Below are 27,990 nucleotides of genomic sequence, written 5' to 3'. Positions count from 1 at the left end.
CATAATGAAGAAACAGCAATTGAGAATTTAAAAAACTTCTCTTCCAGTTCCTATCTAAAGCTAACAACCCAATTCTAAATAGCAATTTCCTTACATTTAATTAGTAATTTAAAAGTTTAAAATTTGCAAACTCTAAAAAAATTAAAACAATTAAATTAGGAACACTAACACATCAAATCAATAGAAATTATGAGTAATAAATGAAAAATTATTTTAATACAGTAAACAATATTATATTCAATATTTTTAAAAATGTAATATTTGTATACATTACTTATACAAATTATATTATGACCTTGTATATTCTGTTCATCGAACTTTGTGTACTGACAATATTTTGACATGATAATCATGCAATTCATTTTTTTTAAACAGTAATCTTGTTATTCACCATCGTGAGAGCATAGGAAAACATAGTTTATAATTGCTGAGATACTGCTAGCATTCATCAGGGCCAAGGTTTATTACATTTAATAATCATCTGCCCTCTCCATAAAGTAGTCATTTTTTTATTTATTTCGGGCCACTAAATTATTTTATTGATTTTGTTGGTTCCACTCTCACATGACAGGACTCACAAGTATCACAGGTGCTAGTGATTTGATGTCACTCCACTGCAATCTATTACACATGGTCTTCAAATTCACATGTTCATGTTTTTATGAAAATGATCATGGTCAATACTAATAACTGATCATCTTATCACCAAAGTGATGCATTCAAGTCATCATGTTTAACTTGATGATATGAATATGGTTCCTGAAATATCTCAAGTATCTAGCACTGGTTAAATGACAATTCCTGGTTTGCAGTTTTTCGGTCTCGCTCTCGAGACCTATTGTCGTCAAGATGCCTCTCAAGGGAGACAGACCGGGGCACGCGCAGCGATTATGGTCTGTGGACGCGCACGTCCAGCCCGGCAGAATTTCGGTTCCATTTTTAAAATGAGTTCAAAATGTAGATAATTAATAAGCGTTTTACTTTAGAGGAAGAGTAACACACAAAAAGAAAAGGAGACACTCGTAGCTCAAATTAAATCTCCGCTTGAGTGAAAGAGCAGAAAATGCTCGATAATGACTTGCAACGATGTTCAGAAACCTCACTCTTTAGTACCCGATGATTTGATAAACACTATACAAAGCGTATTGCAAGATCATTGGAATTTCTTTTTTAATTCAGGGATTTCAAACCTACTACTATTTTGAAGTTCGAAAACGGGTCAATTTGAGTTAGCTTGGAGCAATAAGTTCTAGAATGAGTGTCCGTGCCTTTTACTATGGAACAGTGCAGGGTTTACCTAAACTAGTTTAAAATAGTACAATGTAAAGATTATTTTTATATTATATTGGGCCAGATAATAGGATTTAGAAGCAGTACCAAATAGGGACACATTAATTTTAATATTACTTTAACACGACCACTGATATTCAAAGGCATTATTGTTCTGAAGCTTGGGATGCGTGTCTGGCGGAAACCGTTGTTTCCATTACATATAATGAATTGGGAATACCATTGAGTGTCACCGGTGTAATGGTATCTGTCTGAAAGAATTTGACATGAATAGAGCTGTGAAAAATAAATCCTGTCCCAGGAGAATTAACTCCCCTTATGTAAAATGTTACTGAAAACGTAGTGACCATCAAGTAAGTAGATGTGAAAGAGGATTTTTTTTTTACTACAATCCTATTTACAATGAATATCCCATAACAATTTTGGGACTATCATAATTAAAATAATAGTAGTGTTGGGTATTTGATCACAGAATCCTCTTTGGCGGGTCAGCAGTGTATACCATCTCTGATACCTTCCGATATGCTATAATTTATATTTGGACTAAATTCCTCCAAAAGCAGGGCTTTAGGTTGGTAGGGTCTCAAAAAAAAAATATCGGGAAATTGGTCCTTATTCCGCTCTATATTCCTTTACATTTTGCCTGTAAAGTTATTGTTACTTTACATTTACAGGCAAAACTTTTTTTGATTTCTGAACAGTGTACACACCGTTAAGGTAATTCATTTAAACGATATAGTCTCAGAATTCGAATTATTTACTAGAAAATCAACTTTTTCTCATTTACCTGATATTCAAAACAGGAGAGACCTATTGGGGAGGCTTATAGGTCTGGTTTGTTTTAGGTGCATGGCCGTTACTGTGTCATACATTTGGATGCAATAGCTGTAAGCTCAGAGAGGGACCAAAAAGCTGGTCATGTGGCATGCTATACTAAGCACAGGTATTTTTATTACGTGTTTTAAGCAGCATCAGTTCTCTTCTGCTGTGCTGATCTGCTGCTCTCTTCCAGATACACCCTTCTGTAACCGTACACACACATACATACAACCACACACACAACCACACAAACACACACAACCACACAAACGCACACAACCACGCATACACACACAAACATCACCCCACACACAACCATCACCCCACACACAAACACACCCCATCACCCCACGCATCACCCCATGCATCATCCCACGCATCACCTCATGCATCACCCCACGCATCACCCCACGCATCACCCCACGCATCACCCAACGCATCACCCCACGCATCACCCCACGCTCAACCACACACAGAACCACACAGACAACCACAACCACACCCAACCACGCCAAACCACACCCAACCACACCAAACCACACATACAACCACACACACAACAATACACACACCCAACCACACACCCAACCACACACACAACCACACGCACAACCACACTCACGCAACCACACACACACACAACCACACACACACAACCAAACACAACCACACACAACCACACACACACACACACATCTATCTATAGCCCTCACTCTATCTATCTATCGCCCTCACTCTATCTATCTATCGCCCTCACTCTATCTATCGGCCTCACTCTATCTATCGCCCTCACTCTTTCTATCTATCACCCTCACTCTATCTATCTATCGCCCTCACTCTATCTATCTATTGCCCTCACTCTATCTATCTATCGCTCTCATTCTATCTATCTATCGCCCTCACTCTTTCTATCTATCGCCCTCACTCTATCTATCTATCGCCCTCACTCTATCTATCATCCTCACTCTATCTATCGCCCTCACTCTATCTATCGCCCTCACTCTATCTATCGCCCTCACGCTATCTATCGCCCTCACGCTATCTATCTATCGCCCTCATGCTATCTATCTATCGCCCTCACGCTATCTATCTATCTTGTGCCCTCACGCTATCTATCTATCTTTCACCCTCACTCTATCTATTTTTCGCCCTCACTCTCTCTATCTATTTTTCACCCTCACTCTATCTATCAATCTTTCGCCTTCACTCTATCTATCTATCTTTCGCCCTCACTCTATCTATCTTTCGCCCTCACTCTATCTATCTATCTTTCGCCCTCCCTCTAGCTATCTATCACCCTCACTCTATCTATCTTTCGCCCTCCCTCTAGCTATCTATCGCCCTCCCTATAGCTATCTATCGCCCTCACTCTATCTATCTATCGCACCACCACAGCATCACTCAGGGGTACCACAGCATCACTCAGGGGCACCACAACATCACTATGCGCTACCACAGCATCACTGAACGCCACAGAATCACTCGTCACCACCACAACATCACTCAGCGCCACCACAGTATCAATCTGTGCAACCATTCAACAATAACTGGTTCAAATATTTTCTCTCAATGTTTCAAGCTTTATTACAAATGTCACAAAAATATGTTATTATTTCACTTCTGTTCTTGGATTTTCGTCACAATAAAATACACTGAACATATTCTTCACAAAAGTTATTTACAAAAGTTTAAGCTATTGGCATTATACATTACAATAACTTTTATTTAAGTATTAATTATTTAAAAAAATTAAAAGCCATTGTTATTTGTAATATCAATACATCTAAGTCACGTAAATACAAAACATGTCGCATTACAAATGCTATAGGTGTCACATTTGCAAAAGATAAAAGTATTGTCATTGTAAATGACAAAGCTATTAATTTTGCTACTTTCAAAACCAACACATAAATAAAAAATGTGTCATTTACAAGACCAATAGCTCAAACTTTCCTAATGCGAGACCTATTGCATTGCAAATGCTTGTTCTGTTAAGCTTCTGAAGTAATTTTTAATCGGCAGCTCATCGTATTGAAAACAAAATCATTTTATCAACAAAATTACTGGAAGTGTTGTATTATACATAGAAATAAAGAAATTGACCTCCAATGGAAGCTAAATAAAATATAACATTGCAACTACTTTCGATGGATTCTGTGTTTAAACCTTTCAACACATCAAACAGTCAGAAGGTATGAAGTTGAATACAATGTTAAACATACCCTGAATTTATGATTTCACACCCAACCCATTCATTGCCTCAAGAATTAAAGGTAAACATCACTATGATTTTGACCTATGAAAATGTTTTTGTTTGTTTCTACTAAGGGCCTGATTACGTTGTCTGTCGGAAACTCCTCCAGCCGAATCGGTTCTGGAATCGTTTCTGACCGAATCGGGTTCTATGAGTCCGACCTACCAATTATGATGCTTCCGAACATCGTTCGGTCAGACTCACATTGACTTCAATAGGTGCCTGTGTTCCGAACAAGAATACAGGTGATCCAGCGGTCAGGGATTGATCATTTTTCACAAACAAAGTCCCAGTTACTTCACCCAGCTAATCTATTCACGCTGGGTTCAGTGTGATGCAAGTTTATATCCAACATACTAAATACACAATAGAACCTGCATTTCTTTCCTTACAATACATATATATTTGTGGCGACGGATCTTGCAGAGTTGAATAGCTGATAGCAATAATATGTGCTCATCAATACTACTAAATAATAAGAGACTCAGTGTGTAATTTATCATGTTTATCAAAAATAATGTGAAACAAATGCTGATCAAGTACCGTCATACAAAGCAAATTATAGATTATCACGGAGAACATGTATTAGTAATGAATAGAAACACACTCATATCAAATAAACAATGCATTGAAGGAGTGGATAGGCGAAGAGAGAATAGTTTGAGTCAAAATACTTTTGCAAATGATTATGCAAAATCAGGGTATTATCAACACTAATCCAAGTAAGAATAAGGGAAATCTGCCCTCTGGCCAAAGGGCAGTAAGGCCCTTCATGAAGAGTCGAGTGGCAAAGATTAAGTCAGGAAACAGGTACACCTCTATCTGGAAACATGAAACCGACAACTGTGACAATCTCCCGCTATCTAAACACCAGCCGACCTAACGACACCCCCCAGGGACTTTCAATTATATCTAAAAACCCAAATGTCCAACACACATTTGTTTCCATATGAGAACGAACTCCGCCTCTCACTGGCTAAAGATGGGGGTGTACTGTCACACCACTCTCATCATGACCATTTTATTCAATGTCTTTTTGTCTTACAGCAGATTCTTCCCAAGAAACCACTTTGAACATAATCGTAGTACATATTTCCTGCAGCACATTTCGTGTATCAAGTCTTTGCTCTTCCATCGTTTGCCTCTGTCATCTCGTGAAGGAAGTTGTTCACTTCCACTGATTATCTTATTTGCTCCGTAGTTTTACAGTCACACAAAAACATTGTCAATGACAACCTTTGCATTCTCTCTTCTCTTTTAAAAACTCACTTTAGGTCATTATATTTTTCCACCAATAATTTACCCCAGACTGGAATGCAGAAGAGTAGGCCCATGATTGCTTTTCTACAGAAAATAAACACTAACATTATTATTTTCATGAAATATAATTTCATTACACACCATCCCAGCATTGCACTAACCCATACACAACCTGTGTTATTTTCCCCTGTAACCATAAATAATATCCACAAAAGCAGCCTTAGTCTTTTTATCAAAGCACTTGCGGCCTAGTTTTCATGCATTAGTACCCGCATGTCCAAAAGCATTTCCCCTTATTTAAGCTTTCTTTAGTAAAATTTGCACAGCACACTATTAATGTATGTTACGACGGGTTTAATCCGAGCAGGTTTTATTTTTGCAAAACCCTCCTCCATCACAGGCTCCCACTGAAAAAAGGGGAAGTTGGGGAAAATCTTGCACCCTGTGATGGTCACCCAATGGTGCCTGCCACACTGTGCATGGTCGTAAAGAGGGGTCCCATGGGTACCCAACGGGCCTCAACTGGAAGCCTATGGGTGAAGGGGAGCCTGCTACAGGCCTCCAAAGTCAGATTCTGACAGCTGTTTCGTGTCGGGCAGAACAATTCGGAGCTGCTGTCAGAATCAGACATTCTAATCGCTCGGTCAGAAACAGCGTCCATAGAGCTGTACGATTCAGCTCCTAATGACTCAGGCTGTCCGAATGCCAATCAGAACTGAATCGGACAGCCCAAACGGTTTCCTTGCATCGTAATTGGTTGGTTAGAAATGTATCGGATTCAGTCGGAAACAAAGGTCCGAATAGTATTCTCCGAATCCGAATCCTCTTTGGAGTCTTTGCGACCGAAATCGCAATCGACCCCTTAATGTCATAGCGCTCAATTTCGAGTCTCCTGGTCTTGCACCGCCAGACTTACAGTGGTGCAGCAGTGGTAGTCCTGCCTCTACCTCATTATGTGACCGCTGTTAGGACCTGCCACCGCTGCACCGGCTCTGTCAGAGAACTACAGTTCACCAGGCATATTATGAGTTTCCTCTCTGCGAGCCTTTTCATTAGGGGCTCACCACCATGAAAAGGCTGTTGGAGGGGAAGCAAACGGGGCTCTACAGGGCCCTCATACCTCAGCAGCCATGGAAAGGCATTCAGGGGGGCACTACATGTGCCCCCCATCTGCCTGCACCCCCAATTCTTCACAGTCCATGCCATGCAGGATCATTTTTGCTGTTCTCACTGCAGTGCCATTTTTCAGGCACCGCCTTGGGAACAACAAACAGACTATTCACCTGCACCAGTTTAACTCATAATCAGGCAGTTGGTGTTTGCACGACTTTGGCACTGTGTTGCTGGCAGAGAGCCTGTGCAGGAGCACCAAAGTCGTACTCAGCCCCTTAGAACTTTGAAAGGACAAATAATCTGAGCCAAAAGTCTAACTTTACGACTTGGTATTCACAGAAGTCACTTATGACTTTTAGTATTCACAAAAGTCATTTCAGACTCGTATCTTTATGTCTGCACTCTGGACAGAATTTCCGCACTCAGGGCATAATTTCTGCCCCCGAGCCATAAATTCTGCACTCGAGCTGAAATCTCCCTTGGTTGGATTAGGTGAAGTAAATTAACACCACCTGCAAGACCTACACCACAAACGATAAAAAAGCAGCTCACAAACAAGGAACGGGTTTGTCTACAGAGAGTTCTTGCTTGCCCGCTCTGCGCTTCACTTCAGGAAAATGCGCCACCAGAATAGGAACAAAAATTACACAGATAAGGGGACCAACATGATCTTGGAGTTCATTGTGAGGCACCACAAATGGTTCCATGGTTTCCCCGCTTACTGCACCAGTAGCACATAGAAGGCAGCTCTATGGCAGAATTTAGCCGCTTCAGTCACAGCATTGGGGGGAGGATGTGCGCACTGTCTATGACATCAAAAAGAAGTGTCAGGACGAGAAGAGGCGGGTGAAGGAGAATTACGCCAGGATTGGGATGGCCAGAATTCTCCCAGGTGGACAATCCGGACCCCGCCTCCGTCTCACCACACTCCTTAATACAATCCACCCCCACATGCTCCATGGGCTGCCTGTGAGTGATGTCTGCAATGTGGTACCAGGTAAATGTGATCACAAGAACAAGTATATAAAATAACTGTCTGTGTTGCACCCCAATTGTGATTAAGGAGGTTGTCCTAAGTATGTTTAAAAAGTATAGTGAGTCAGAGCCTCATGTGTCTACTTTTGTATGTTGCACCACAAGTCCCCAAATCCTTCAAGTTAGAAATGGCAAATCCCATTTCAAATATCGAAAACTGGGGCCAGTAGTGCTACAGCATATACCTAACACTGTTAAGTAGCAATTGATAAAGTGCCCTTTCCACTTAGCCAGATGCACTTAGCCAGATGCAGCCGGCGCAGTCAAGAACGTGGGGCAGTGCAGGAGCAAATTGACAGACAACATAATAGGGAAAATAATACAAAATGAACAAACAAAACAACTTACCTTGTGCTTGCTACATAACCCAGCACAAGGTGAGTAAATCCTTATTTTAAAACACCATTTTCCCTAATATGTAATCTGTCTATTTCCCACCCTGCCCCGCCATGCCCCCCCCCCCCAACACCCCACTGCTCCTACCTGCAACAGCTGTGGCTGCACTTACTATACTGTTAACATGCAAAAGCTCTGAGGACATTTCTGACAAGTTGCACATGTACATTTTCGATTTGGTGTCTTTTCTCTATTCTCCCCTATTGACACATTCAGCTAGACTACAGTCAACCACAGTAGCAGAGGTACCTGCATCTGCTGGAAGGAAATGACATAATCCAGAGCAAGGCATACCACCCTCACAAACTGGTAAGTAAAACTGGTCAGGAAAGGGGCAACATGCATACGTTGTCAGCAGACGACAGAGGGACATATAGGGCACGATTCTCAAGGGTAACCGGAGATGAAAGTCTAACTTTACGGCTTTTAGTATTCCTAAAGGACATTTACGTTTAGTAAATGCCTTTTGTGAATTCCAAACATCAAAGAATAAGATATTTTGGCTAAGTATACCTTTATGATTCGGGCACTAAACAGTTCCAGAACTTTGAACTCAACCCTGGAATCGAGTGCCGCAACAAGTCAGATAGGAGTGTCCACTATATTGTTTTGTTTCCGGCCCAAAACCTGGGAATCCAATATTAACAAATATAACAATGATGAAAAAGAAGTGAGATTCAATTATCAGGAGTATTTACAAAGTGTCTAGTATCCAACTTATTTTGTTTATTCAATACATGAAATTGTCCAGTCAACCCAGCTGGACTGGATGGCATGAATTTGGGACATAAACCAAACAATGTAGTGGACCTTCCTTTTGCAATTGTTGTAGTATAAATTTGCTTCTAGGCACTGGGGCCATTAATAGTTGAGGGTGGGATCACTGATGATATTTAGTGTTACACACTTCTGCAATGGCAGGGCCTACACTGCTTGTCCTTATCTTTTGTGTCTGATATTGAGTGCATCACATGTGGCAGCTGGAATGTTGAGTGGCAAACAGAATTTTCATTGGAGGTCCAATGATGTCCTCCCGCATCCCATTACCCCTGGTTGCTCATATGGGGGAAAATGGCGGCTGCTAGCTAGTAGTGGTCGCAGGCTCGCTACTCTCTCCCCGAGAACACATCAGCAGAAACACTAAAATGGATGAATCTGAACCGCGGGCATAATTTCTGTGGATTTAACCTACCCGCGTCTCCTTGCGCGTTTCTTTTTGGTTGGGCTCTCGGTTCCTGGGTGTATTCGGTGGAGCATTTGTCAGACTGCTGGTGCAAGGGGAAATTTGGCGTGTTCAGCGCTCGGCGCCTGGCGTTTTGACCTGCGGAGGTGGCGGTCAGAGGAGGGGCAGTGCCTTGCAGATGGCTGAGGCTGCTGCAAGGATAGCACAGAGAAGGGGCTGTGCAGCGAGAGTTTGTTAACGGAGGAGCTCGGCACCTACCCATTTGTTCTCATGTGTTCCTGTTAAGCTGGTTGGTTAACCCTTACAGTCAAAAATACGAATACCAGGAGACAGGGAAGGAGTTGATAAGGAAGGGGGTGACAAGGAAGGAGGTGATTTGGATAAATTAAAGGAGGCTGTACCAAATGCATGTCTGACCTCAATGATTCCGGTAAGGAGAAGGGGGAGAGACTGGGGGTCAAAACGGAACTGTGAACAAGGAGTGTAGAGACAGGAAAGACAGGACGGGGACTTGTGCACTAAAAATAAAGTAAACAGGTACACTCTCAGGAGCAGGGATATTTGGGGGGCAAATAAAACTCCCCATGAATCATTTGATAAGGAACCGGTACTGTCAGAGCCTATGGCGATAAAACAGAAATTGAAAGTAGTAAAAAATGCCAATATCATACTAAAGTCAAAAGTCCCCACAGCAAATTGTCAGGAGTATTTAGAAAGTGTCTAGTATTCAACTTATTTTTTTTATTCAATACATGAAATTGTCCACTCAACCCAGCTGGTTATATTTGTTAACATTGGATGGCATGATTTTGGGACATAAACTAAACAATGTAGTGGACCTTCCTTTTGCAATTGTTGTAGTGTAAATGTGCTTCTAGGCACTGGGGCCATTAATAGTTGAGGGTGGGTTCACTGATGATATCTAGTATGACACACTTCTGCAACGGTAGGACCTACACTGCTTGTGCTTATCTTTTGTGTCGGATATTGAGTGCATCACATGTGGCAGCTGGAATGTTGAGTGGCGAACAGACTTTTCATTGGAGGTCCAATGATGTCCTCCCGGATTCCAGTATCCCCGGTGACTTCTAATACAAGGTTAGCTGTGACATCTGGTCGGGGACCACACACTGGGCAGATGCTGGGCCCTGGTTAATAAATCCAAGAATCATGAACCTGAATGCTCATGCTCATAAAATGTGGCTTTAAAGTCCGCAGTATGTTGTATGTGTTCTACATCACTGTTGTCCTTCATCACAATATGCCTACATATGGCATTCAACCACATACCATATCGCATCATGGTGGATAATGATAGAATGACACTAAATGTATGGCAAGTGAGTGCAGAATATACATAAAATACCATATTGTGTCAAATGAAGTGGAGCAGCCACACCTGAATTGTAATTCAATGATATGAAAACTCTCTAGCAAAATCACACTGGACGACATTTATTGAAATTGATGTGGATGAGGGTTGCACTGATTTCAGTTAGGTTGTGTTCTTTTGGGAGGGGTGTATGGGCTGCTAAGGTGAATGTTGAGGAAGTAAAATATTCATATCTGGTCTCTGAAAAGCACAATGCAAATCCAGTGTAGGCTGCAACCAACCAAACTTTTCCACACTATGGTATCCTAGTCAAATGTAGAATTCCGCTTGCCTCCTCTTCTACCGTATTCTCATATGTAAGTGAGAGGATAATATATGAGGTTAGTATGTGTGCTGTACAAGACATCATCCGTTGTCAGCTAAGTTCTACCATGATGTTGTAAATGGATTATGGAATCAGAGGACACAAAAAAGATTTGATATAACAAATGTGTGATCTCGCAGTCCAAAATTAGCGTTGTGACTTCATGGGGAGAGAGGCACAAATGAGCCCAACAATGCACCTGACTATTGGGCAGCTCACATATGAACTCTACAATGCAATGTATAAACTGATGTGCTAGTGTGAAACTGGTCAGCCTGATGATGTGCACTCCTTTAGACTTATCACCTTACAACATTCTACTCATGATACATGATGGTCATAATGATGAAGGTGTAATCCAAGTAAGGCAGAGGTGTCAAGAATATGTATCCCCTTCCTTCAAATATCAGTTACATTCTCATACACGTTTGCCTGCTGATGTGTCATCTTGTTGATGTCAGTGCTGCGTGGAGGTAACAGCTGGCAACTGCTGCTGGTGAGCAGGAGCTCACATGTAAAGTCCAGGAGGTAAACATGCCACACACTAGCCAGGAATAGCATTTCAATGGTCATTGAGAATGACACATACTTGTTAGCTCATAACTACCATCTTGTGTACTTAAATATGGACATGTTTGTCTCATAACCGCTGCTGACAGGATGCCATCAGTGCAGCGGACAGCACCATCCTGTGGTATGCTAGACATCCTGGCTGTAGCAGAGAAACCCACTCGCATCTGTTAACATGCAATGAAGAGTTTCCCTATAATGGATTCCAAAATCATTCCAAAGATACAAATCTCCTTCTGCATAGCATCTGCAGGTGGTGTTTACAAAGTTACATACATATAATTTCATAAAAGTGAGTTTCAGAAGTGCCTGTTTGTAAATTAGTACTGCAGAACACTGAGTATGGCGTCACTTCCCTTTCCAGCTGCTGGATCGGGACCGCTTCCTCAGCTACACCTATGAGTAGACAGGTTCAGCAGTTGACACCAGGGACACAAAGCTGAGGCTGGAGCTGGTGAGTTTGCTTGTGCATTGTACATCCCCAATCAACACCTCAGTGCAATGGTGTCTGCTATCATGTGTAGGTGTACCTAAACAAGGTCACATGTGCTTCATCTGTTGATGCAAAGAATAGTAGAACCAACCCTTGTGGTGCATGACATCTCATACTAGGTCAATTACTTATACTGTTGTAACCTCTGTCTTTCATGTAATGATGATGATGAGGAGGAGGATGGACCCTCCACCAGTGGTGGGCAATGGGAAATTGAAGGGGAGAAATCACTGCTCTTGCAAGCAACAATGTCAGTTGCTAGTACTGGGTAACAGTAGGAGGATGAAGTACCTGTGGAGGCTGCTGAATTTGAAGATGAGGGATATTATCTGGCTCTCCTCACAAAGGATGAGGATTCAGATGCCCTGGCCAGAACATTTATCACATTGGCCAAATGTGGCAGGGTCACACACGCTCCATATGGCAGAGTGCCTCAGACTCCAAAAAACAAGATTGCCTGTCCTCAGTATGAGCCACAGCTCACACACACCCCAACACACACATCACTCCCTCACGGCCCTCACATCCAGGACAGATGTGGTGGTTCCCCTACACACTCCTTCCTATATAGTTTATTCCAGGCATTCTCTCCACCATCTGAGGGAGGTACCAACCCTGTTGTGGTGCAGGTATCCCCAGGGCACCAATCTCCTGGCCACAGACTGAGGAAAATCCAGCCCAACATACAACCGATGGCCGGGCTGCTGGCGCAAGACGTCTCTTAGTTCCCATCTTGAACAGTTACCAAATAAAGAGACGGGCGCTGGAAGCAGGGACACAAGAACATATTTTATTACTCATGAGGAGAGCCTGTCATTTCGGACACGAAACACGGTGTCTTCAGGAGGTGCTCTAACAAGTTCTCTGAGACTGTGTCTTTTATACACAAGTTTATGATGCATAAACATTCCTTATTAAAATAAAGACATTGTGAAGCAAGGAAAAGACATCCCCGATACCCCCCTGTTCCAGTTTATTCCAACACGTGGCTACAGTAGAGGTCCTCACCCCCCATACAATGGGAGGGGGCTACAATGCAGCAGAATGTCCGCTGATTCCTTTGGAATGTGTGCGCCTGATCGGATCTCAGGGGGTGGGGAGGTCATGATCAATAGTAGCTCCTTTGAAGAGGGGCGAGTGCATACAGTAGCGGGCAGTAAACTGTATCCTCAGGCTAAGGGATGACCAGCGGTCCGTGCAGACAATCGGGCTCAGTGGAAGGGGTCATCAAAGGAGGGGTATTCATGAAAAGAAGGGAGGTGTTGGTCAGGCGTGGGGTGTGATTCCCAGGGGCAGAGTCGCTCAGAAGGAGAGGTCTTATGACCCGTGCAGGGGAGAGCGGGGGCAGCCAGAGTGCACGGAGGAGGGGTGGCGGGAGTTTAACAATGGGCAGAGAGGCCATGGTGTCTAAAATGGCTGTTTGTGTGTGTGCGTGCATGGGTCTATGCTGGCGAGATGATGCGGTCAACCCTTCACGGTATTCATTCTGCTTACAGTGAGGGTATGATGAAAGCAAATGAACGCCGCTTATGTGCATTAACATTGTCATTTTCCACAGTCGCCGCTTTTTAACATAAGTTAGTTCATTTTCCTGTTCTTCCCAATTGATGGGCGTACATATAGTCGCGTGTGGTCAATGAGATAGCGTTTGTCAATACTAGCAGATTGTGTATAACCATGAACAGTCGATACGGTTGGCAGAATGCAGTACATATGAAGTTACATTTGGTGGGTTATTCATCTAGGGATCAGCATACTACATACTATAGACGTTTCTGACTTTCTCTTCGGCGGTATCAATGTACAGTAAAAGTGACCGATAAACATTTTGAAAACAATACAAAGTGGTTGAGGGAGGAGTTCAGTTCAGTACAAGCAATCAGTCAAGGGAAAGGGGGATGATATCTTCGTCACAGTGTCTTTTTAATAATGAGCCATCACTGGTAGGCTCCAGTAGTCAATCTTCTTTCGTTGGCGCTGTTGAGCACCGGAGGTGGAGCTATAAGTCCAGCTCAGATCCAATCTTATGCGTTGCAGGGTGCGATCTGTCCTCTGCTGTTAGATCACAGTCCTGTTCTCTAACTAATCTTTTTAGGGGTGCCTCACGCTCGGCACCTGCATTTCCTTTTCCTTCCGGGGCAAAACCCTATTTTTCCTAAATGTCGTTCCTTTTTCTGAGTCAAAATCCAGGGGTTAGAATGGGGGTGTCGTTGGGTAATCGAGGGAAGAGAGGGCGGGGTGGAGTCAGATTCTTTGAAGCAGACCCAGGGAGCAAATGATAACGAGCAGGCAGGCCCATTGATCGGGCTCAGAGGGGCGGGGTACTTCTGGCACAGGTTAATCAGCAAACAGGGGGCTTCAGGGCAGCCTTCATTCTTTCATTTTCCAAATTTGAAAGTGGTGCCTCGTCCCGCGTCTCGTTGCTCTGCGGCTCCACCTTTGGTCCAGGTCACACGTGCTTCATGATCTGTGGTCAGGCTGAGCGTCACGTCCAGCCCCTCTCCTCCGGTTATTGTGTATCCTTGAATGAGTACAAAACAGGTTTTTAGAGGAAACAATGGAATATATTTATACATTTCAATTCCGTCCCCAATCCTAAGTGGTTGGGGATATGTTCATCGGTCACGGTCTGAAGTCATGACTATGTAGTATGTAAGAGGGCATTTCTACTGTTTCCGTAAGTCTATTTGGCGTTCATTCATGGCGTATATGGGGAGAAGTCAGACTCTTATCGACTGTGTATTCTTATCAAACTCGAAATCGGATCCTTCGGTAGAGACTCGTTTGTTAACCCAAGTCCTAGCAGTCTTACATTTCCCTCCAGAATCAGCTAATTCTTGCGAACGGGGGGTGTACTAACATCTAACATCATGAGAAAGGGACAGAAGCTAAACAATCTTTTCTCGGAGAGCAACGGTTAATCAGGGTCATCAGTTGTAGTTCGGGGGCAACAGTTGTGATGCTGGGGTCAATCGGGAGAGGCGAGGATGCTTTGGACGTCCGCGCTTGGGTGCAGAGGGGTGGGACAATCTGGGCATTGGGGGTTGTCTTTCTAAGGACTGAAAATAGAAGGCCATTGACGTATAGTCCCCCTATAAAAGGCCAGATTAGGGGACATCAGTCGTCTTACCTGCCCTTTCCTTCCTAGCCAATTCAAGTTCCTTTATTTTGCAGAAAGGAGAGGTAGTAATATGGCGAGTTACAATCGTTTGAGTACCTGTCAATTTTGCCGAACACCTTTGTGTTCAAAAAGATCCAATTAGGCTCGTGCCGGCGAGGCACAACGTTACCACATAAAGGAAGAGGGAGCAGGGGGACTCTCATAGAGAGTGAGAGTCGTCCGCATTCTAAATGAACCATTTGGTACACGCACGACAGAGAGAGAGAGAGAGAGAGAGAGAGTGGAAGAGAGAGAGAGAGAGAGATGTGTACAATAATAGGCCATTTAGTGCGCACACAACACAGAACAGCAGGGGTCAAGCAATATAGAAACACAGGCAGAAGGGCGACATGGATCCATACATTACGTACACACGAATTCAGGTGGAGGTGACAGTACATGCATTTACACACAAATGATCCAAGACAGAACACAGAACAGTTTTCTGGCCAAAAATATTTCTTCCTGCATGCTGCATTCTTAATTCACCTGGGCGTTGAGCTTTTTACCCTTTTTCCTCCTCTACACCTCTGCCTAATTGGTCGGGAATTAGCCTGGTCGGGCTAATACTCACAGTGGGGCCTTTGAATCATTTCTCTTTTTCTTTTCTGATGAATGATTTTCCAGGCTGAAGCGACAGGGGGGCATCAACCGGAAGGACAGCGGGGCAGAATTTACTCATTGGTGCGCGTCCTTCTTGGTTGTATTATTTGGGGTATCGGGCGAAGTCATATTTTGCCATACTGTAATACCCCGTCAAGTTTCTACTTCGGACCACTCCCCCAGTTGCTGGGTTCAGAGAGAGAGTCATCTGTAAGTAAGGGAATGCTATATCTTTGTTTGTCCGTCGCGTTTAGGTACCATGTCCAGTTCCCTTTTTCCCCACTCCATCGGTCGTTCAATCATCACTTAAGTCATACACAAAGTTTTTCTCTCATCCTCTCAAATGTGTGCAACGTATAATCAGTCGAGCTATACACATCAGGGCATGTACGCGTGTATTCACATCACACAAAAATCGTCACACTCTCAGGGGCTGTCCCCTCAGACAATCACGATTCTTCACAGTGCTAACCTGACTTTCGCGCCATGGCGTGTTGCTTAGCTCTTCTCCATACTTTAGTCGACGTTCCGACACGACCTGCAGAAAAGAGGGAAAAGGAAAGGGGTGGGGGCAGCGTTTTAAAACATATCAGCGCGCATAAACCCGAAAATGTTTTTACCTACCACATACTCGGCCCATCTCCACAGGATGCGGTCTCTACCATCTCGGCGTTTAAGCCCAGAGGGACCGGTTGCGTGGAAGAGATAATTATTGATGGACTAAGGAAGAGGGATGGTCTACAGTGGTATAAGGTCGTTTTGTCTGTCAGGCGCGGAAACTAGAGGGGCTAGGTGGCATTCCCTTCGGAGTGGTTTAGAGCATTTAAAACAACTTCCTTGATACATGTGGCACATAAAGTAGAAGCTAAATACCAGGGCCTCTATTGATTGCTTTATGCTGCACAAAGGTGAAGAGAACACATATATCAGAAACCCGGAACATTCACATTTTCTGCTTCTTCGCACTACGCCTTTTAACCTTCAACCTTAATCGAGCTGCTTCATCTCACCTATATTTCACTCATATTGGGGACAGCAGCAATACATTCGAAGCGTATTAATTGAGCACTACAATTATACTTGCTTCTTCACAAACCTTTAATTAAAAATGTTGGTGCACAAATACGGGCCTACAACCTCGTGGGCCGGCCACGGGGCAGACTGGAACTGTGCATGAGGGGAACGGAGTCGGCGGTCATTGATTTCATAATAGAGGGTGCGGCAAGTGCAATCAAATCATATCGAAATTTCATTGTGAGCAAGCATCATAAGTGTCGAGAATTCAAACTTTCAATAACCATGGGGTGTAAAAACTTAACATCACTTCATTATCCAAATGTTCAATCAGTACCCATCATATATCAATTCATTGTCAAACCACATAATCAGTACCCATCTTATATCAATTCATTGTCCAAACACATGATCAATACCCATCCTATATCCATTCTTTGTCCAAACGCATAATCAGTACTCATCTTATATCGATTAATGTGCCAAAAACTACATACACATCTCATAACATTAAAGCTGAGCGATCGGGGTACAACAAGGAGCTGAAAGGTTCATTTGTACCGGCGCCATTTTGGGTGAGGCCAGGCATATCCGAGTATAGTCAAAATGTCTCCATCAACTCGGGGGTCGGACCAGAGCCTCTTTCGAAAGTCCAAACAGTTTCGTAAAAAGGGGGTAACAGAAGGTACTGGTGATATGAACCATCAGTCAAAGTGGGGAGGGAGGCAACAATCTTTCCTACCGGGTCATACTGGTGTCCCACCGGAACTGATCACGTTGGTAGTCTTGCAGGATTTTGGGCATTTCAAAACTGAGGCTGGCGCCGGCATGAGTGCGCCGACGTCTCGTGGTTCCCATCGGGGGATGGGGGCGCCCGCGTGGAGGGGTCGGGGCCCCCCGACTCTTATAGAATCGTCAAGGTCGAGGAGAAGAGCACAGGGCGTGCGCTGGTCCGGGACAAAGTGCCGCTTTACGATAGGAACCCCTTTGAGTGGAGCGTTGGGGAGTGTCGCTGGAAACCTCCACCTGGGGAGGTGGGGGAGGCTCGTTCACGCCGCCTCCCCCTCCAGCACACCCCATGCCGTTTCTCGGCTCCGGTATTTACAATGGCCGGACCAGGCGATAGAGGGAGGGGGTCGGAGGCAAAGACAAGACATCCCTCCGCCCGTGTCCTGCAGGGTGCCGTTTCGGGAGACTTTTCATAACGGCCGGCCCAGGCGATACGAGGGGAGGGGGGGTCGGTGGCATGTGCAAGACATCCCCCCCCCTCCATCGTCGCAGCCATCATTGAAGAAAGAAGTGTTGTCGAAGCCATTATTGAAGAAAGAAGTGTTGTCGCAGCCATTATTGAAGAAAGAAGTGCTGCCGACAAGGGACCCCCTCGGCCTTGGCTCCGGCATTCAATGATGGCCAGATCAGGTGATAGAGGGGGGGGGGGTCAGAGGCAGAGGCAAGACATCCCCCCCCGTGGCCTGCAGGGTGGCAGAAGAAGGGAATGGGGAGACCAGTACATTTTCGGGCCATTCGCCCCACGGCCTCTCCTTCCGATGGCGACCAGCCGGGCCCTGCTCTGCACGCGTCGAGGCCTCGCCTTCCGGATGGGCGTAACCGTGGACCTGTTGCACTTCGGGAGCTTCCGGAATGGGGGTAGGTATCTGCTGATTTGTATCTATTTCATGTTACCGTTATTGGGCGTGGCGGGCGGTGGGACAGACATGTTTGGAGCAGTGAGGGGCGGCGGAGCCTAACTACCTCGTGTCTGCCTTGGTGCCAAGCTTGGCTTCTCTCGCCATTTTTTTTATGTTTCTTATTGCGGGTTATTTCTAACGTTTCTTATTTTTAGCAAAGTCGAAAGCTCATCAGTGGCCTACTGATTTTGCTCGATTTCTTTTTCCTTCCTTTTCTAGTGTGTTTCATGCTAAAGTTTCTGTTAACAGGATATGGTCATTACTTCGTATTTTACATATGTCCCTTTTACTAGGGGAGGGTGTCTTCCGGTTAAGCCAGATGATCTACCTCTAATAAATGGTCCGGGTGGAACTAGTTAATCAATCAGCGGGGAGTAGATAGGCATGACAGATTACAACGGGGGACAAAGGTCCGCATTGCCTACCCTTCACTATTTGCAAAGACTAGACAGAATATTTCTATTCTACGTTATTTGCAAACAGAGAATACCTCAAACGAACTATTCCTTGAACAGTAAATGTCCAGACAATCAATCAATCAGTGGGGAGAAAAACAGGCATGACGGATTACAACGGGGACAAAAGTCTGCATTACCTATCCTTCGCTATCTGCTAAGGGAGACAGAATATTCCTATTCCTCTCTATTTGTAGACAGTGAATATCTCAAAAGAACAATAATCGATAAAATCGATAACAAACAATCAGTGGGGAGAAAGATAGGTATGACGGATTACAACGGGGACAAAAGTCTCCATTACCTACCCTTCACTATCTGCAAAGGGGGGGGCAGAATATTCCTATTCTTCCCTGTTTGTAGACAGTGAATGTCTCAAAGAGCAACAGAGCAACCAATCAATCAGTGGGGAGAAAAATAGGTATGACGGATTACAACGGGGGACAAAAGTCCGCATTACCTATCCTTCTCTATTTGCAAAGAGAGGGGAACGTTCCTATTCGTCGCTGTTTGCAAACAGAGAATGTCTCAAAGAGAACTAATACTTCAAATAGCAACCAAAGCTAAATGAACCAATCAATGAGCAATATCAGTATTTAAATACTGATTCCAATACAAACAATCAATCAATCAATCAGATGGATAAAGCCATCCTACCAATCAGACGTAAAGACGTCCTACTTAACCTTACCCGGACCGGACCATGTGGACAGTTCTTCGCCTTCCCTTTCCAGCGCCCGATCGTTCTCTTATTCCATGTTTTTACCGCAGCATTCCTGTGGGATTCCAGTCAGGACAGTAGGTCACTTGAGAGAGGTCCGTTCGGAATCGGTGAAGTTCATTCAATCGGCAGTCGGGCGAGGGCCCTCTCAAGGCAGGTATACTCCAATCGTTTAGACGTTCACCCCATCGTCTGGACCTCTCTTACCGGACCTTATGTCGCTGATGGGCCCCGTGTTGGGACGCCAATTGAGGAAAATACAGCCCAACATACAACCGATGGCCGGGCTGCTGGCGCAAGACGCCTCTTAGTGAGGAGAGCCTGTCATTTCGGACACGAAACACGGTGTCTTCAAGAGGTGCTCTAACAAGTTCTCTGAGACTATGTCTTTTATACACAAGTTTATGATGCATAAACATTCCTTATTACAATAAAGACATTGTGAAGCAAGGAAAAGACATCCCCGATACCCCCCTGTTCCGGTTTATTCCAACACGTGGCTACAGTAGAGGTCCTCACCCCCCCATACAATGGGAGGGGGCTACAATGCAGCAGAATGTCCGCTGATTCCTTTGGAATGTGTGCGCCTGATCGGATCTCAGGGGGTGGGGAGGTCATGATCAATAGTAGCTCCTTTGAAGAGGGGCGAGTGCATACAGTAGCGGGCAGTAAACTGTATCCTCAGGCTAAGGGATGACCAGCGGTCCGTGCAGACAATCGGGCTCAGTGGAAGGGGTCATCAAAGGAGGGGTATTCATGAAAAGAAGGGAGGTGTTGGTCAGGCGTGGGGTGTGATTCCCAGGGGCAGAGTCGCACAGAAGGAGAGGTCTTATGACCCGTGCAGGGGAGAGCGGGGGCAGCCAGAGTGCACGGAGGAGGGGTGCCGGGAGTTTAACAATGGGCAGAGAGGCCATGGTGTCTAAAATGGCTGTTTGTGTGTGTGCGTGCATGGGTCTATGCTGGCGAGATGATGCGGTCAACCCTTCACGGTATTCATTCTGCTTACAGTGAGGGTATGATGAAAGCAAATGAACGCCGCTTATGTGCACTAACATTGTCATTTTCCACAAGACTACCACCTGCCACTCTCACCCCTTCTGGCGGACCTGGTGGTCTCATCAATGGTTGTCTCCTGAAGGGAGGGCCAGCAGATGACCATGATGGCCAGTGGGAGGAGGACTTCTTCCAAAAGCACACAGATGTGAGGCAGAACATTCATGCAATAGCGGCTACCCAGCCAGACGTGTTTGAGAGCCTGCAGGACATGCAGCAAATCCCTCAGGTGGTGAACAGACTGACCCATGTGCCGGACAGGATGGATAGATCGTAACAAGACATATCCAAGAATGTCAAAGGCATTATATTCATCCAAATGGAAGAGAGTGCAAGACACCATACCTTTGACATGAAGATGATAGAGGGCATGCTTAAAGTGATCCATACCCCTTCAAGGTAAACGCAGGGAAGGGAGCCATCACATCTGCCTGCAGGACATCACATCCACACACGTGTACCACAAACTGCGCAGGTTCACAGCATTAGTGCAAATCTACCACCACCCCCTGTCCAGGCACTCCCCCCGATGGAGTTAGGCCCAGATCTCTGTACTGGGGTGAATGTATGACATTGTTCTGCATTCTGTCCATCACCTGTTGTTTTTGCATTTGTCACCCTGAGTGGGACGGGTATGCTCAGACGTGAGTCCCGTGCTCTCCATGCCACTGGAATCAAGCTATCCAGGCTGATGAGGGCTGAAAGCCCCAAACCAGTCCATGGATGCTTGTTTCCAATCCAGGGAGGACCTGGCTTGGCAGTTCGGACTGGACTGTACCCATGGGGTCAAGACTGATTTGCATATGGCTGGGTTCATACAGGAATGGCATTGTGAGCAAAAAACTATGGATTTTGGCTGAGATCTCTGTACTGGGGTGAATGTATGACATTGTTCTGCATTCCGTCCATCACCTGTTGTTTTTGCATTTGTCACCCCGAGTGAGACGGGTATGCTCAGACTTGAGTCCCATGCTCTCCATGCCACTGGAATCAAGCTATCCAGGCTGATGAGGGCTGAAAGACCGAAACCGGTCCTTGGTTGCTTGTTTACAGTCCAGGGAGGACCTGGCTTGGCAGTTCGGGCTAGACTGTACCCATGGGGCACACGGTCAAGACTGATTTGATAATGGCTGGGTTCAAACTGGAATGGCATGGTGAGCAAAAAACGATGGATTTTGGCCGAGATCTCTGTACTGGGGTGAATGTATGACATTGTTCTGCATTCTGTCCATCACCTGTTGTTTTTGCATTTGTCACCCTGAGTGGGACGGGTATGCTCAAACGTGAGTCCCGTGCTCTCCATGCCACTGGAATCAAGCTATCCAGGCTAATGAGGGCTGAAAGCCCGAAACCGGTCCTTGGATGCTTGTTTCCAGTCCAGGGAGGACCTGGCTTGGCAGTTCGAATTGGACTGTACCCAAGGGGCACAGGGTCAAGACTGATTTGCATATGGCTGGGTTCAAACTGGAATGGCATGGTGACCAAAAAAACAATGGATTTAGGCCCAGATCTCGGTTTTGGGGTGAATTTATGACATTTTTCTGCATTCTGTTCAACACCTGTTGTTTTTGCATTTGTCACCCCGAGTGGGACGGGTATGCTCAGACTTGAGTCCCGTGCTCTCCATGCCACTGGAATCAAGCTATCCAGGCTGAGGAGGGCTGAAAGCCCGAAACCGGTCCTTGGATTCTTGTTTCCAGTCAAGGGAGGACCTGGCTTGGCAGTTCGCGCTGGAATGGCATGGTGAGCAAAAAAACGATGGATTTAGGCCCAGATCTCTGTACTGGGGTGTGAGCAGCGCAAGGTAGGCGCTAGGCGCTGGTGGTGAGAGGTGTTCTGTTCCACATTCAGGCTAAAAATCTGGTTGACTTAGAACCGCTGCATTTTTAAACAAACATTTTAAAACCACTTGTGATTTATTTTGGAGCAATTATGATCTTTTTACTTTCATGTGTGAATTTATTTGCGGAACTTTTGCACATTGCTACTTTGCACCTTTACCTCCGGCACTTACCCGGATCTTTTGTCGGTCCCCGTTCCGTCACGGCTGTTTGTGCCGCTTGAACGGAGGGATGCGACTCCTCCCCCTCATTGCCTACAAAAGCGTCAGGGTGATCGGCCGCGCTGGTGTGAGCAGCGCGAGCTAGGCGCTGGTGGTGAGAGGTGTTCTGTTCCACATTCAGGTTAAAAAACTGGTTGACTTAGAACCGCTGAATTTTTAAACAAACATTTTAAAACCACTTGTGATTTATTTTGGAGCAATTCTGATCTTTTTACTTTCATGTGTGAATTTATTGGCTGAACCTTTGCACATTGCTACTTTGCACATTTACCTCCGGCACTTACCCGGATCTTTGGTCGGTCCCTGTTCCGTCACAGCTGTTTGTGCCGCTTGAACGGAGGGACGCGACTCCTCCCCCTCATTCACTTCACTGCCGAAGGCGCGTCTAAGGTAAGCCTGTCTGCGCCCGTCCGCGACCATAACGCGGCCGGGGCCTGGAATGCTGCCAGTGTGGGAAGGGACAGAAGGAGGATCTCCTGGTCAAGGGAGGAGCTATTTGCCCTGAATTCAGAACAGTCCTGCAGAGCGGACAAGGCTGATTTAGCAAACACTAACCTATCTCAGGTATGTCTGCACTGTGGGAAGATGTTCAGCAAGGCTAACTCCACCCGCACACACAAGCCCAAAGCCACAGCGGGACCTCTCAGCTATGCCATCAGAGCAGGCCTGCTGAATTGCTGATCACTGGCTAAACATGCAGAAGATATCTGGCTGCTGTGGGAGGACTCGAAGTGGGACGCCATGTTTCTGACAGAAACCTGGCTGAACGACCACAATATGACTGCCATTTCTCTAGCTGTTCCACAAGGCTTTAAAATGTGCTTTTCGAATCGGGATAGCGACAGAAGGGGCGGGGGTGGCTCTCATTTTTAAAGATAGGTACACGCTCACATCCTCACAGCCGACTACAATTCCAGGGGTGGAAGGAATACATTTTTGCCTCCAAATTAACCCTCAACAGTCGCTGGCTGGGCTAGTTATTTACCAACCCCCTGACTGTATGGAGACCAGCTCATTCGAACTTATGGACACTATTGTCCAAAGCTCTCTTTTTCACAAGCATTTTATAGTAGTAGGGGACTTCAATGTGCATGTTGATAGTGCTGACTGCCCCCTGACGGAGCAGCTAATTTATACTCTGAGCGCCACCAAGCTGTCAATAACTATCACTGGGCCCACGCACAGAGTGGGACATGTGCTAGATTTGATTTTTTCCAACATTAGGGACATGTCAGCTGAGGCGCCACAGCCGCTACTTTAGTCGGATCACGCTCTGATCCCCTTCGTTGTTACATTACCAGTTGGGGGGCAGGAGGTCAGAAGATGCTCTTTTCTGCATAGACAATGGAAAAATCTGCAACCTGAAACCATTGGTCCAGCCCTCGCACGGAATCCTTCGGCATTGACATCTAACACTACGCTAATCTCTGTACTGGGGTGAATGCATGACATTGTTCTGCAGTCTGTCCATCACCTGTTGTTTTTGCATTTGTCAGACATGAGTCCTGTGCTCTCCATGCCACTGGAATCAAGCTAGCCAGGCTGATGAGGGATAAAAGCCTGAAACCGGTCCTTGGATGCTTGTTTCCAGTCCAGGGAGGACCTGGCTTGGCAGTTCGGGCTGGACTGTACCCATGGGGCACAGGGTCAAGACTGATTTGCATATGGCTGGGTTCAAAATGGAATGGCATGGTGAGCAATAATATGATGGATTTAGGCCCAGATCTCTGTACTGGGGTGAATGTATGACATTGTTAAGCATTCTGTCCAACACCTGTTGTTTTTGCATTTGTCACCCCGAGTGGGACGGGTATGCTCAGACGTGAGTCCTGTGCTCTCCATGCCACTGGAATCAAGCTATCCAGGCTGATGAGGGCTGAAAGCCCAAAACCGGTCCTTGGAAGCTTGTTTCCAGTCCAGGGAGGACCTGGCTTGGCAGTTCGGGCTGGACTGTACCCATGGGGCGCAGGGTCAAGACTGATTTGCACATGGCTGGATTCAAACTGTAATGGCATGGTGAGCAAAAAAAATATGGATTTAGGCCCAGATCTCTGTACTGGGGTGAATGTATAACATTGTTCTGCATTCTGTCCATCACCTGTTGTTTTTGCATTTGTCGCCCCGAGTTGGACAGGTATGCTCAGACATGAGTCCTGTGCTCTCCATGCCACTGGAATCAAGGTATCCAGGCTGATGAGGGCTGAAATCCCAAAACCGGTCCTTGGATGCTTGTTTCCAGTCCAGGGAGGACCTGGCTTGGCAGTTCGGGCTGGACTGTACCCATGGGGCACAGGGTCCTGACTGATTTGCATATGGCTGGGTTCAAACTAGAATGGCATGGTGAGCAAAAAAACGATGGATTTAGGCCCAGATCTCTGTACTGGGGTGAATGTATGACATTGTTCTGGATTCTGTCCATCACCTGTTGTTTTTGCATTTGTTACCCCGAGTGGGACAGATATGCTCAGACATGAGTCCCGTGCTCTCCATGCCACTGGAAACAAGCTATCCAGGCTGATGAGGGCTGAAAGCCCGAAATCGGTCCTTGGATGCTTTTTTCCAGTCCAGGGAGGACCTGGCTTGGCAGTTTGGGCTGGACTGTACCCATAGGGCACAGGGTCAAGACTGATTTGCATATGGCTGGGTTCAAACTGGAATGGCATGGTGAGCAAAAAAATGATGGATTTAGGCCCAGATCTCTGTACTGGGGTGATTGTATGATATGAGAATGAGAGGTACCCCTTAAGGAACTCAAGTATGACATTCTTCTGCATTCTGTCCATCACCTGTTGTTTTTGCATTTGATTCCCCCACCTACCCATCCAACACCACCCCATGCCCAGGCACGCCCCCCACTTGCACATCGATCACCACCCCCTGTCTGGCACTCCCCCACCTGCACACCTACTCCCTGTCCACGCACATCCATCAACTGTTCAGAAACCACCAGCACCTGTCCATGAAAAACCCCCTGTACAGGCAAATGCTACAACAACAACCTGCACCTTGGCGACAACCAAACGTATTCACTCACAGTGATCCTTACCACCAAGTTTGCGAAGTCGCAAGCTCAATCCCCCTTGATCATATCATAAATATATTATCTAGTGTGAATATGTGTAAATAAAATCTAAATCTCCTCACAGTCAAAACTAAGTTTAATATTATGTATTGATGGGCAAATGTTTACAATTTTGGTGTCCTAGAGATGTGAGGATGAATGTGTGTGAGTGACACATGCAAGAGTGTAACCTCATCATTTAACAAGCTATCATGCAAAACTGGGTCCTTCTCCGGTGTCATCTGACGATTCAGACCCCGCTGATGAATCTGAGAATCCAATCAAAGTGTTATTCTTATACCTGCCCCAAAAAACGTTTTTTTTGGCAGGCTGAGATTGGGAATAGTAATTGTCTTGCAGATAGGGAAACAATTTTTAGACATTCATATCTTTTTGGACTTTTCTGCTTTTTTTCTTTCATTCAAAGGTATTGAATTCTTGCATTGTTTTATTCAGTTTTTCTGAAGCCAACTTGGATTTTTCAAGGTTATCGCAGCCAAACAGTTCCTTTTCTAAGTTTTTCAATCTCTATTTTGTTTACTATGCTCCAATGCTGTTTCTATCCCTATCACCATCCAGTGCCTAGAACATGTTGTAAAGATATGAGAAAACCCACCCTCGAATTTCTTATCCTCTCTAAATATGCCAGGAATGTGTTGTTCTAATAGGCCTTGTGGTATGGTATTTGCTTTTAAGTATTCAGTTAACATGTGTGCATGCAATTCATCCCACACATGTTTCTTCTTAATTCTTTCTAATTGGTTCTGCCGAGTGCTAACATTCCACTGCTTGGGCTTATCAGTCACATGATGGGATCTGAAAAATACACTGTTCTCAGCAGTATTCTGGGCACTTTGAACGACAAAGTGAGGTTCCTTCCCTTTTCAGAAATGGCCGCCTTTCCCATCCTTGCCTCTAGACGCTTTGGAGACTGGTGCAGTATTAACCTTCATGCACTAAGGCAATTTCTAGGGTCTGTGATGGACACCGGCAATAGCTGGTTCCATCAACTTCTACAGCTAGTTGTTCTACTTAGAATTACATTCACCTAGTACCACTTAGTAATGGCCGCTGCCTTCGCATGTGCTGACATGCCCTCCGCATGCATAAACATCGAGTCGGCCCACCAGCTGATATCAGAAGCCAGAAATGTATCGCTCAGTAGCGAGCATCACCGCGACTGCTGGAAGTTCATCAGCGGACATGTCTCAGTGTATTAGGTAAGGAGATTTCCCCTAGATCCTCCTCTAAGACTATAGGAGGTATTCTAAGCATAATATTGGTGCTACAGTAATTTGTACAGTTTGTCATTTTAGGTATCTGATGCTAATTATTCACAATGTTGGGTTAATTCTAAATACCCCTACTCATTTACCTCACCGTAAATCTACTGCAGAAGCAAGGTGTCACCCAACCCTTCTATCTGGGTGAGTGCGGAGGAGGTTATTACTCCTTCTTTGATTGCATGTGAACTGTGGTGTCAACTAATGCAGTTCACCATTGTTACAGCAAAAACATGCCTAATGAGGGTAATCTATCAATAAGAAGACCATACAGACTGGATCCTAACCTGATTATTGATGTTAGATGACTATATTAAATTATACAACTGGCATAACTGAAGTACCTAGGGTAAGCATAGGTTGTCTCCATTCTAATTGCAGCCCACAATTACCCATGCAGTCACACTAATCCCATAACACATTTACAGTCCCCAGAATCTCCGTCCTGAAGAGACCCCGTAACCACAGAGGGTTAAAACGTCATCGACAATTGATAGATGATAGTCCAAGAAACACTAGAACATACTCTAGTAGCTATGATTTACTCTGAAACCTTTATGGACATTCTTTAGATTCCAATAACCAACTCTCCCTTTTAAGAATTGTCACTGTAGTTATATTCATTGTTTGGTTATGGTCACTCCACTGGGGTCACATAAGTCACAAAATGTCATTATGTATGTGTATGTAAATAGTGTCAATGAACAGTATAAATATACGATAATTTTTGTAAACTACAATTGAAAATACAAATCACTTACTTCGGCTGAAGTGAGTGTC

Source organism: Lissotriton vulgaris, chromosome 8, assembly GCF_964263255.1.
Source record: "Lissotriton vulgaris chromosome 8, aLisVul1.2, whole genome shotgun sequence".
NCBI lineage: Eukaryota > Metazoa > Chordata > Amphibia > Caudata > Salamandridae > Lissotriton > Lissotriton vulgaris.
Note: the sequence above shows the minus strand (reverse complement) of the source record.